The 12,642-nt window shown below is 48.1% G+C and overlaps 2 pseudogenes; one reads left to right on the forward strand and one right to left on the reverse strand.

Annotated features, from left to right (window-relative positions):
* The first annotated feature begins 2,235 nt into the window (after positions 1–2,235).
* LOC136493279 (probable polyol transporter 4) lies at positions 2,236–5,095 on the forward strand (annotated as a pseudogene).
* Positions 5,096–5,582: 487 nt separating this feature from the next.
* LOC136490738 (uncharacterized protein At4g19900-like) lies at positions 5,583–7,079 on the reverse strand (annotated as a pseudogene).
* Between the last annotated feature and the right edge of the window lie 5,563 nt (positions 7,080–12,642).

Consider the following 12,642-nt stretch of genomic DNA (forward strand, 5'->3'; position numbering starts at 1 on the left):
GTCGCTGTACCCGTGCCACTTGCAACATAGAATTATAGGAAGAAAAAGATGACGGCCTGCCGTGAACGTGGAGGCGACTCTAAAATAAGCTCCAGAGGTCCTTGAGTAACCATTTCTCGTGCGATGAACCAGAGCGAGTGAACGCTAAAGCCACATTCGGAGCCCTCGCGTCAGATCTGCATATGCAGGTCACAACGCAGTAGTAGTTACCAGTAGCAGCTGTTGGCAAGCAAGGAGGCTAGCTAGCTAGGCACAAGCACGGCGCCGGAGAGCCGGAGCCGGCGGAAGGAGATCATGGAGTTGGTGAAGATGAGGACGGCAATGGCGACGAAGCGGGAGTACAGGAGGATGGAGGTGGCTGAGGAGGGGGAGGAGCTGGACGAGGCGGAGTGGGCGCACCGTGCCGAGGCGCAGAGGCAGCGGCGCGGGCGGGGCCAGCGCTACGCCTTCAGCTGCGCGCTCTTCGCGTCCCTCAACGCCATCCTCCTCGGTTACGGTCAGTCCATGTTCCCTCTACGTGCTCCTCCTGCATGGACTGCAAATTGCCATCGTTTTCTTTCCGAGGGAGAGGGACGAAATTCAAATTTTTTGCGCGCTGGGAGCCTGGGATTCGACGAATAGATCATGGTATAGGATCATCATCTTGCTTCTTAACTCCAAACCAACCATTGAAATGAAACCATCCATTTCTGATGTCGGGTGTGACGATCGGTGAACTCTCGAGCCAGTTTGGACACCCGTCTTCGTCGCAGGAGCTTAGCATGGGCGCATAGGGAGGTCCCATACTCCAAACAACAAGCTCCAAAGTCCAAACAGGCCAGCTGCCGGTTGTTTGACCCGTTCCATGTCAAGAGACTGTTCGTTGTCTTTTGCTTTATTTCCTGCCCTCAACCTCCAACTGCTAATAACCTTGCGCTAGCGCTAACAACAACTGTATTTGAGACTAGTGGCAAGACCAAACCATCTTCAATCAACAAAGAATAAAGAAAGCAAGAATATAATTCGTACTTTTCAACTTGTTTTTTTAGCTAGAGTAGTGTTTTCTTTCACAATAAATTAGTCGCAACAATGTTTCGGCTCGCGAAGGGACCAGGGTCACGGTAGCTTCACCAGACTGCTGTGAGCCTGTGATGTACTGTCGTCCGTGTTCGGCAAATTCAGGCAAGAGACGAAGTTTTTGAAAAGAACGCGCTCAAAGGAATCGTATGGAATGGGGGGAGTTGGGGACATCTACTGTCATGACGTGGACCGGGGAGCTTTCTGATATTTTTTCCGTTCGTACTCGAGGATTGATTAGTCCAAACCGCCATGTCTTTGCTTAGACTTCGAATGAAAGCGACATCCTCAGGAGACAACTGAAAAGATATTAATAGTAGTTACGTTCTATCAGGGACGATCACAAATACACAAACCCAAGTTACTGTGTGCACGACGGCTGCGCACAGACTGGAATGGTGTGCAACGTTCCGGTATTGACTCCCTCTTTGCGCTAGTATCATGGGAAGTATGGAAAGAACGGAATGCGCGCTGCTTCAGAGCGGCAGCTGTCGCACCTATCGACCTCTTTTCGGCCATCAGAGCAGAAGCGGGTCGCTGGGCAAAAGCCGGAGCTTCAGGATTTCACAGCTTGGCGATGCCAGGAAGTTAGAACGCGGCGACAAACCGTGTCCGCAGATAGTTCTTAACGCCTATGTAACCCCCCTTTAAATTTCTGTTGTCGGGCCGGCGTAGGCCATTTGTAATTTAAACTCTCTTCCTTCTTAATACAAATGATACGCAATGCTCTTGCGTATTCGAGAAAAAAAAAAGTTACTGTGTTACTGCTATGCCAGTTTATTTATCACAAGTGGGCTTTAATTTTCACCAGACTATCTGTCTATCTTGTACGTGTTGCCGCCTGGTAGATCTTAAGCCACTAAACCATCTCATTTTCCACAATCAAGCACCATCATTTAGCCCTTTATAATAAATACTCCATCCATTCCAAATTATAAGTTATTTTGATTTTTTTCATTTATTTTATTATGGATCTAGACATAGTATTATATATAGATGCATAATAAAATAGATGTATAAAATAAATAAAAGCAGTTTATAATTAAGAACGAAGCGAGTATATAGTAGTGTCAATCACACACCTTCCGTGAAGGACGGGAGAGGTGGTGACACGGCATATCTCGTCCAAGTGGTGCTTCCAACATTTTTCTACGTCAAAACCGAGTACGAATATGACCCAGACAAAATCATCGACTACCAAGGTTAACCTCGAAAGGTCTCCAAATCCCAGTTTGGTCCCTGCTACTCTGCTGCATCGTGCAAGGAGGGATTTTGTTGAAAAAGATTTGTAGTCCTGAGGATTTCCTCGATAAGAAATGGAAACGATGACCTTTCAAAAAATATAAAAGAAAAGAAATGGAAATAATCGCACCTACCCCTAAAGAAACTGGCAAAACGGGAGAGCGAAACGGAGCAAGAACACCAACACCACATCGACATCCTCCCACCTTCCTCGCGCTCCATTGGATTTTGGGGGGGGCGCGGGCCACTGATGATCTCCGGAACGAGCACCAATCCGCGGCGAGGAAACTCCACCGGGTAGCTAGCTGCCGGGAGAGCGGAGCAAGGCGATGGCGGACGCCGGCGCAGCGGTCAATGGCGGCAGGAACAAGTACGCGGTTCTTGATCGGAGCGAGGAGCGGGAGCCGGACGCGGGGACGGAGGGGCGGAGGAGGCCGTCGGCACCCGAGAGCGAGAGGAGGAGAAGGGAGCGGTTCGTGTACGCCTGCGCGGTCTTCGCCTCGCTCAACGCCATCCTCCTCGGCTACGGTGAGTTCGCGGCGCGCCACGGGGATCCAAGCTTACGGATGAAATTGGCATCTTTTTTTTTTTGTTGGCAATTTATTTTCACCTAGTCCATCATGGAATCGTAGCGTGATTCCGACAGCGATAGCAATTTGCAGCCTGGCCTGGTGGAAACGCTTTTCATGCCTTCCACGAGACAACAGCTAGATTCGTTCTTACGCTACTAGCAACTATAGGAGGGCTTTTGGTGATTGCAAGCAGCAACCTTACACATGAACTGAGTTTGAGATCCTCTTAGTTTGTCCTTTTCTCTATGTTTCACAAGTACTGTAGGATCTTGGCTTCTCTTTGTTCTGGTTGTGCAAAACAGCATCTGAAACCAGGCTTACTGAGTTTTCATGTCTGCTGACAATCACGATGCTCAGAAATCAATTCTTCTTGCTGTGTAACGTTTTTCAGTTTTGGTGATCCGAGATTCGTGTTTTCATCTGCAGATGTTGGCGTAATGAGTGGCGCGATCATCTACATGCAGAAAGATCTTCACATAACCGAGTTTCAGCAAGAAATCCTAGTAGGCTGTCTGAGCGTGGTCTCACTCTTGGGAAGCCTATCAGGGGGGCTAACATCTGATGCAATTGGCAGAAAATGGACAATGGGCCTCGGTGCAATTGTGTTCCAGATGGGCGCAGCCATCATGACATTTGCTCCATCATTCACTGTGCTTATGATCGGGAGGCTCCTTGCTGGAGTTGGCATTGGTTTTGGTGCCATGGTATCTGGAGTGTACATTGCTGAGATCTCCCCCGCAGGCGCCCGTGGGACTCTCACATCACTTCCTGAGATCTGCATCAATTTAGGGATCCTCCTTGGCTATGTTTCCAATTATGCCTTCTCAGGCCTTTCTGAGCACATCAATTGGAGGATTATGCTTGGTGTCGGTATCCTCCCGTCAGTCCTTCATTGGCTTTGCGCTTTTTGTGATCCCAGAGTCCCCTAGGTGGTTGATGATGGAGAAGAGAGTTTCAGAAGCAAGGGCAGTGCTGCTGCAGATTAGCGAGTCTGAAGCTGAAGTTGAAGAACGGCTGGCTGAGATCGAGGAAGCCGCTGGTCTTATGAAATCAAATGAAATCTGAGGACAAAGAAGTGTGGAGAGAACTTTTGAACCCTTCTCCCGCCGTTCGCCGGATGCTGTATGCTGGCTGCGGTATTCAATTGTTCCAAACAGATCACAGGAATTGATGCTACTGTCTATTACAAGCCCAACAATTTTCAAAGATGCTGGGATCAAGTCTGATCAGGAGCTTCTTGCTGCAACTGTTGCCGTGGGTTTCACTAAGACAGTGTTCATCTTGGTTGCAATTTTCCTAATTGATAAAGTTGGACGAAAGCCACTTCTTTATGTGAGCACCATTGGCATGACTATCTGCTTATTTCTCTTAGGGGTTGCACTTACAATGCAAAAGCATGCCGTGGGGCTTATGTCTCCACGTGTTGGTATCGACCTAGCAATTTTTGCAGTTTGTGGCAATGTGGATTCTTTTCAATTGGCATGGGACCAATATGTTGGGTCTTGTCTTCAGAGGTATTTCCTTTAAGATTACGAGCTCAAGGGTCAGCACTTGGTCAAGTAGGTGGTAGAGTGAGCAGTGGTTTGGTTTCCATGTCATTCCTTTCTATGGCCCGTGCTATATCAGTGGCAGGAATGTTCTTCGTCTTTGCTGCAATATCCACTATCTCTGTACTGTTTGTGTACTTTTGTGTGCCAGAAACAAAAGGGAAACACTGGAGCAGATCGAAATGATGTTTGAAAGTGGGGACGAATGGGGAGGAGGTGAAATTGAGCTTGAGGATACACAGCATTTAATACCGAGTAAACAAGATGTCTGTGCCTCTTGGTTGATATTTGTAGTAACAATAAACTTCTTGTTAGCTCCATGTTTCAATGACGAGCCAACCGGACCAGCTGGATTCTGAACTTTAGTTTCAAAAATTATCTGGCCACACTGAGCCACGACCGATGTGAGAACAGAGAAGCTTGATAGGCATAGGTGCAACATAGAAGATTAATTGTGATGTTAGTCTAAAATGTCAATGATTTTACTGGGAGGCGGTCAGTCATGTATGATCTTACATCTGTTGTATCTCCCACGGAAAGAATATACTCGCAAAAAAAGTTCTTCTACAAAGTACATTTTTATAACACAAAAATGAGTGTTAGTTGTTATTTGCAGAATATTGTTTGCATGGTATCTGATGCTCCAACCCATTCAAAACCATGACATGTTAGGATAGCCTTCAGAATTACATGTGTTCTTCATTGGCTTTGAAGGCTCTGTTCTATTAGTTTCTGATATTCTTTACGTGCGCAGATATATACATATTTTTTCACTAAGACAGATATGATAGATTCTTCTTTTTTCCTCTCGAGGACGAAAAACAGCAATGTTTGATGAATGTAAAGAAAACATTGTAGTCTTGTCAGATCTTCTGGTTGTCATACCATTTTCTGATAACTTTGCACTCCCTATCGAAGTGGCTACTTGATGATCATATTCATATTCCCACAGGTCCCGTTGGGATAGTTCAATCAGAACACCGATTTATAAATGGCACTCTCCTGAAGTAGCTTGTCAATCAGTAAGATAGTTTCTGATACTTAGAAGTTCAAAAATTCTGTACTACGTATGTCATTCCAATTCCTTCAAGTAAGATGTACGTGCTTCATCTTGCAAAATACCAATATCTCACTTCAGCTGCAAATGGCAGAATCTCCTGCTATCCTATCCTTGCTTTACAAACATGGAAGAATTGCAGAACAGGCAACTGTCTGAAATCAACGTCCCACAACACTCCCCTCCTCCATTTTCCAGCCTACTGCTCTCCCTGTCCAAAGATGGATGCCAAAGCTCTCGCCTTTGATGTTCTCCCACCTTGGCCTTCACCCACCTCTTGTCTTTCCTATCCTTGGGTGCAACGAACAGTCCGCCGATCTTGCTCCAGTGCACGGGGTAGAAGGCCCGCGGAGGCAGCACCGCGAAGGCGAGATCCGGGCTCCGGTGGCGTAGCCTCGACGCCACCCGGGACACAAGGTACGGCCCGTTGTGGCCCCACCTTGCTCCCGTCGAACGCGGCACGGCGAACTCGGCGATGAACTCGTGCAGCAGCGGGTGTGCCCTGTCGAACACCATCACGGCGTTGTTCAGTCGCCTCCAGTCGCCCGTGGCCTCGTCCACGGCCCTGCGCTCCAATGGCGTTGCGGAGGTCGGAGAGCGGTCCTGAGGACGACGACGTCGGCGTCGAGGTAGATGCCGCCGTACCTGTAGAGCAGCGCGAGGCGGAGGAGGTTGGAGAGGTTCTGCCCGAGCGGGACGCTCCCAAGGCTGACGCCGCCGCGCTGGACAGCGCCGAGCCACGCCTCGCGGGCGTACCGTTCAGGAGGTAGGCAAAGTCCGGCGAGGCGACGGCTAAGCGGAAGCCGCGCTCGAGGAACGGCCTCAGCTTGTCCCTGCCGCCCGCGGAGTCCATGGTATCGGAGGCGACGAGGAGGCAGCCGCCGCGGTGCCACCTGAAGAGGCTCTCCAGGACGAGGAGCTCGCGGCGACCGAACTGCGCGAGCGGGGAGAGCCACGTCATGAAGAAGCGGTCGGTGCACGGCGCCGCGAAGAACTCGTCCGCCCGCGCCTGCGAACCGCCGCGTCTGCGGTGTCTTCCTGAGCAGGAGCTTGAGGAGGCTCTTGTTTCTCTTCGCGGACGCCTTCTTCTGCTGCTTCTCATAGCAGCCGGAGCAGCCGGCGGCCACGACGGCAGCGGCGGCGGTGGCGCCGCCGCGAAGGCATGGAATGCTTCTTGCAAGGTCTTGTCCACTGAGACAGCAATAATGCTGGTACTACTACTGGAGCTCGTCGCATTGCGCCTTGAAGGTGTCGTCGGCATCGAGGCATGGAAGGCTTGCAAGGTCTCGTCCATGGAGACACCGAGACTGGTACCAGTACGACTGGCGCTGCTCGTCGCATTGCGCGTCGAAGACAGCCTCGGGAGGAGAGGGCAGATGAGGAGGCTAAAGGTGGTGTGCGAGAGCAGGAAGACGAGGGAGAGCACCAGCAGGAGGGCGGGGAGCGAGAGGGAGAGGAGGAGCAAGGGCAACGGCTTCCGAGCCGCCGGCATCGTCGTCGGAGATGCAGGAGTGACCATTTCGTTCTTGGCTTGCTGCACCTTGGGTGCTACTGCCTTGTACACAGTGCACGTACGTGACCTCTGCTTTGTGTACGTGAGGAGCCGTTTCGATCGATCTGGTCCTCGCATTGTAGCAGGGGAAGGCAAGGGGCGCCATCCGCATGAACAGCTGCTCTTGCCGACAGGTTAAAATTAAGTAGAGTTCCTGCTTGCCACTTGCTAGCTTTAGGGTTTGTGTTTAATTCAGAGTCCACTGCCCACTGGTGTTAGTTATACTATGCTTTTTTTTTTCGGGGGAAAGTTAGTTATACTATGCTATGTGCTGTCATTAGCATGGATATGATCGTTTACTTATCATTAGTTTTTTTTTTGCGAGATACTTATCATTAGTTAGGATGCTATATATGTGCAGCGTGCTTGTATGCTTCCTTTCCATATATGAGAAAGGATTTCTCTGGTTGTGCACTTTAGGAAAATATTAGTAGTGTATACATATCCTAGCTTGTGTCCTCCCATTAATGTAGGATTAAAAGAAAAATATGATACTCCAGTTACCCCTTTATCTTGAATCATACTCCCTCCCTCCGTTCCTAAATAACTATTGTTTCGTTTTCGAGAAACAACTTTGACTAAATAGATATAAAAGTATTAATATTTATGGTACAAAATTAATATCATTAGATATATCGTCGAATCTATTTTTATAATAAATTTATTTAGAGATATAAATATTATATGTATTTTTTCTACAAATCAGTCAAACTTACATCACGAAAACCAAAAGCAACAATTATTTAGGGACGGGTGGAGTATATGTATGTATGTAAATTTTTTATTAGCAGTCTCAAGAAGCTTAATTTAATGAGCGTTTCTCTAGTCCTATATATATATACGCGTCATGCAGACCGTAAGGCCATCGATCCTTAACATGGGCACATGTTCACGACCACAACTTGGCTCTCATGAATCGCGACCATTTCTTGGCGTAATAAACGATTAGGAGAAGAGAAACGAGCGAGATGGCGCGCGATTCATGAACCTTAGCATCGGGTTCGCTTACGCAGCACGATAAGTTATTCTGTAGCCACCTCTATTTACCATAATTTTATATACTAATTTACCATAATGTCAATACATATTTACGATAGTTGGGTTACTATAACACATGGGAATATTTACCATAACGTTATAGTAAACCACTTAGTAAGGAGTTACTGTAAATCTCGTAAATTAACATAGTAATTATCGTAACTCAAAGTGGCTACAGAATAAGTTATTCTGCAGGCAGCTATAGGATAGTAGTTCTATATATATATACACACACACACACATCGGGTTCGCTTACGCAGCACGATAACGTACTATATATATATATATATATAGAACTACTATCCTGTAGCTGGCTACAGAATAACTTATTCTGTAGCCACTTTGAGTTACGATAATTACTATGTTAATTTACGAGATTATAGTAACTCCTTACTAAGTGGTTTAATATAATGTTATGGTAAATATCCTCATGTGTTATAGTAACCCAACTATCGTAAATATGTATTGACATTATGGTAAATTAGTATATAAAATTATAGTAAATGGAGGTGGCTACAGAATAACTTATTTTGTAGCCGGCTACTGAATAGCCTCTCCCTATATATATATATATATATATATATATATATATTATATATATATAATATATATAGATACGTTGATTTGAGCGATACTTACGCCATATGCATGTGGTAGCCAAGGCATTCCATGCTGAACGAAGAGAAAGAGATCAATCTTCTGTGCCATCGATTCGATTATGCTCGAGTTCCATGTGGTCTTGGGGAAATTTCTCCCTGCAGGAAAGTAAGTACGGTGTAAAACACAGCCGTAGTTAAATATACTCGGCCATTTCTAAAGTTCTAAACTGTACTTCGTTTTAGCTGTGTCCTAAAAAATATTAACATAACCAAACATATTTCATAGCATATCCAATAGAACTAATTCGTGTTACAAAATTTTGATGCATTTTCTCTCAACTTTTGTTAAAGTTAGAAAAGTTTGACTTAGACGAACAAAAGACAATTTGGATTTTTTTTGGGGGGGGGGGGTTCACACATCAAGGAAGTCCAATTGTCCTTATACTCCCTCCGTTCCAATTATAAGTCGTTTTGACTTTTTTGGTACATCTATTTTACTATCCATATAAATATAATAATATATTTATATACATAACAAAATGGATGAATAAAAAAAAACTAAAGCGATCTATAATTTGGAACGGAGGGAGTACGGTGTAATAAACATGGAAAAATATGCAAGTGTTGGGATGTTTCCATCTCATAACTTTCGGAGAACTGCACATCGAATTGTATGGACCTGCTAATATCACCGAACTCTGCTTTCTCTCACTACTACACTAGAACTCTGCCTTTAAATTCAGATTCGCTGCAAGGGAACAAAGCTGGATAAGATGCCAGCTTAGTATGCTCATCTTAAGTTTCACTGTTCCAGTAATGCATGTCAACGGTCAACCATCAAGTGGACCCAAAGGGAAATGCAATGTAGTTAGAACAAGAATAGGCGTGATGAGATCAGGGCATACAGAGAAAACATAGAGGTGCCCACTCTGCTGCTCGTTATCAATCGCACCCTTTCGTGAGTTCATTTTCTGTTAGCAACCCCAACTGGATTGACTAACGGATAGCTTGATTCAGTGGAAGCAAGTTCTAGAATGTACTGGAAGGTAGAGAATCTAGGTACAGGAGAGGGAGACTTGAGGAAGAGAAACAACTAAACTAGTAAAGGTAAAATAGATTCTGTTTGATAATTTGGTTGATGATACACTTCGCCCGGATTGCTTGTGCCTTTGTACTCCGACTTCAGCCACCTGGGCAGGCTCGGGCCACGGCCCATAAGGCCCAACAATGGTTGGTCCCTGACATTCCCCCCTTCTTAAAATTCGGCTTGCCCCCAAGCCAATAGAAAAGTTCAGAACCATCGGGATCCCAAGGAAACTGCTGACACTCTTGTTCTGAATGCAGACCATGACCAGTGCATATGGAACAACCAGCCCACTTCTGTTGCCTTGACTCTGGTGTGAATGAGCAATCTACCAACTCGTTGTTAATGTGAGCATGAAGTATCACAGGAGGTAGCCATGGCTGATGCAGTATTGTTGTTGCAGTTGATTTGGTCCTCAGCGAAAGAAGTAGGAGTCAGAAGCTTGCCAAAGACACCCGCTGATGTCAAATTGAGTTCCAACCAAGTCCAGCTCAAGCAATTAGTATTGCACTGCACTTCCTTGCTGGTAGTCAAGAAGCCTATAGCAAGCACCATCAATTCCCCGCATGAGTCCACTGTCACTGACTGTGCAACAAGTAATGCTCCGAACAATGCTGAACTTCATATCAACTGTGTAAATTCTCACTACCAAAGGGCGCCTAGCTCAAACGGTTAGGTGAACCCGGCAGCACTCCTCAGGTCCTGAGTTCGACTCCCCATAGGAGCGAATTTCAGTCTAAGGTTAAAAAAATCCTCTCGCCCGTCCCCATAACCAAAGCACTGGGGGGCACCGGCCTAATTCTCACTTGGGCGACGGAAAGCCATCGTGTAAGGGTGGGGCGGAGGTTCGGAGGTTTTCTCGGCCAGGTGAGAAGGTCCTTCTTCTTGTTTGAAATGCTGCGGAGCAGTCTTAACCCCCGGTTCAGAGTTTTTTTTTTTTTTTTGAGAGCTGAACTACATGCCCAAACACGTGGTGACCAAAGGGAACTGTCAACTGCATAAACAGATCAGAGGTACATCTGTGGAACCATGTCCAAAACTTCCAAGGGACTAAAATAATTGAGCAACAATCAACACACAGGCGCAGGCATGTGTACATGTCGCTGAGCCTTTGCACTGTCAAGTTGCCTTAGTAATACACAGGGCCTGACACTTGGAACTGTCTGCTGAAAATACAAGAACTCCATCAGGAGAATTAGGACCAGGTAGCCAAAGATGGCACAACCTCAACTGTGTAAATTCTTAGCCAACAAAAGAGGGAACCCATGGTGAAGTACCACTGGTATGGAGGTGTTCAACTGCACAGAAGCTGCATAACTAGAGAAGGATGGCCAAGGAAGCCGCCGTAGTTGGGCGCTATCTCTGATTGATGCAAGAATGCACTTGATTCTCAACAAGCAGTCCTCACAAACACCTTCTGAACAATATATGATTCGGATGCAGAAAAAGTAGGCACAACATCAACTTGAATATGCAAGGTTGAGGATGATGATGTACCAGCTTGGCATTTCGTTAAACACCAATTGAGCGCCCACTGCAGCCGGAGATGATGTCGTAGCCACAACAATAGAAGCAATGGATCCTGAATTGATCTGTTTTTGGGAACGTCCTGGGATGCAAACCAGACGCCGGTGTGGGGTGACAAGCAGTAGGGTGAGGCCCAGGTGCTGCCGGCAAGGCTGTGCCCCGCCACAACGAACCTGGCGCTGCTGTTCTCGGACAGGAAGCGCCACAACGTCTCGCGGATGGCGTAGTGCGTGAACGGCTTCCGAAGGCCACTGTTCCATGACGACCTCCGGCCAGCCGCCGACGTGGGAGCACGACGTCGTCGCCACTGATATCCCCCTCCAGGTAGTCGGGGGCGGAGGCCCAGACCCTCGCACGACAGCCACAGGATGTCCATCCCCAGGTCGAGGCAGACTTCCATGCCGGGGTTCCCGCGGCCAATGACGAGGACGAGCTTGCTGCGGGACTTCGCGCCGCACTTGTACTTGGAGACGTGAGAGACAGTGGCGGCCAAGTCTTAGGCGCCCTCGAACTCCGGGAAGATGCGCTCGGCGTCCCTGCCCATGGCGACGACGAACTCGCCGAGCCAGCTGAGCACGGCGAAGAAGAGATCCGGGTGGGAGGAGGACGAGCAGAGACGCAGGACTCTCACCGACGCTGGTCACCACCTCAAGCTCGGCCACGATGGGTACCCGCGGGCCGTAGCGGAAGGACTGCCCGCTCTCGCCGCCATTGTAGTTGTCGTGTCCCCAATGGAACACCTCCACCTTCCAGATCACGCCGCCCGGGACTTCAGCTAAGCAATGGCCGCTGGCCGCGCAATCCGTCGAGCAGTTGGTCCGGGCTGACCCCGCAACGTCCATCCAAGCCGAGTGCCCACCACCTGCTGCGCCTACAGCATCGGCGCGGAGCGCAGCAGGCCGCTGCGAGCACCTGGCCAACGCGATCGATGGCTCGAAGGAGTGGTGTGTCGTGGTGGGCGGAAGACGGACTCCAGGTCATCGTCAAGGGAGCCGTCGTACCACCGAGCGGGATGGCGCGGAGCGCGCACTCGACGGGGCCGATGTGGAAGGAGTCGGAGGCGTAGATGGCGTAGGCGCACTCGTGGTCGGCGCCGCGTGGGTCGAGGTCGAAGGTGATGATGACGGCGGGGGAGAAGCTCCTGCCGCGCTCCGCCTCTGCGTCCCAGGCCCGGAGGTCCGACTCCAGCTTGCGCGCCATTGTTCTGGTTCGGGTTGAGGAGGGTGGCGCTGCGCCTCAGCCGTGGGGGCATGCTCGCTTCTCTTATGATCCATCTTTTATAGTGGAATATTATTTTTCTTTTACAACAAATCAGTCGAAACAGTATTTTGGTTTATTTTTTCAGCGAAGCGAACAGGACCAAGACGA

The sequence above is a fragment of the Miscanthus floridulus genome, chromosome 11, assembly GCF_019320115.1.
Source record: "Miscanthus floridulus cultivar M001 chromosome 11, ASM1932011v1, whole genome shotgun sequence".
In the NCBI taxonomy this organism is placed as follows: Eukaryota; Viridiplantae; Streptophyta; class Magnoliopsida; order Poales; family Poaceae; genus Miscanthus; species Miscanthus floridulus.